We start from the raw sequence: 586 nt of genomic DNA, 5'->3' as shown, positions 1-586 counted from the left end.
TGGCAAAGCAGCATGGCCTCTGGGACTGATTTCCCACCTGGTGTGCAGAGCCTGATTTTCCTGAGCTATGTGTCCCCACGTTTTTGTCTGCGTGGCATCAGATGAAAGTTAAAGGTGCCCTCCAGCCAGTATCCAAATGAATCCTCCTTTAGTCTTTGAACATACATGACTGACAGAAAGGGAAAACATTTCCTTGGGCACTGGCATCTTGAGATCAGTGCCTTAAATCAAAGAGATTAAATGCTAAGGAAAGAATTCCAGACTTCTGCTGGGACTGCACTTGGCAAATACTCTGGAAACCTGAGGAGACCTGCCTTGATCCTAGAGGCAGCCCCCACTGAAGACTAAAGGGTGAGAATCCGCAAAATGTATGGCTGAGCTCTGAGTTTGGGGTCACTCACCTCTGCAGATGTTTATTATAGCCTTGCTCTCCTGCCCCTGTGCTGGTCCCACTGTGGACACTTAGCTAGCATGGGTGGTGAGTAGATAATTGCCCAGCAACCCTGGAGGGACTCTTTAAGGACTATCCTTGGGAGACGTTCTAGAGGAGAAAAGTTAGAAATTATGCAAATCTAAAATAAAACTG

This window comes from Microtus ochrogaster, chromosome 16 (assembly GCF_000317375.1).
Source record: "Microtus ochrogaster isolate Prairie Vole_2 chromosome 16, MicOch1.0, whole genome shotgun sequence".
Classification (NCBI taxonomy): domain Eukaryota; kingdom Metazoa; phylum Chordata; class Mammalia; order Rodentia; family Cricetidae; genus Microtus; species Microtus ochrogaster.
This window is presented reverse-complemented; position numbering follows the sequence as displayed.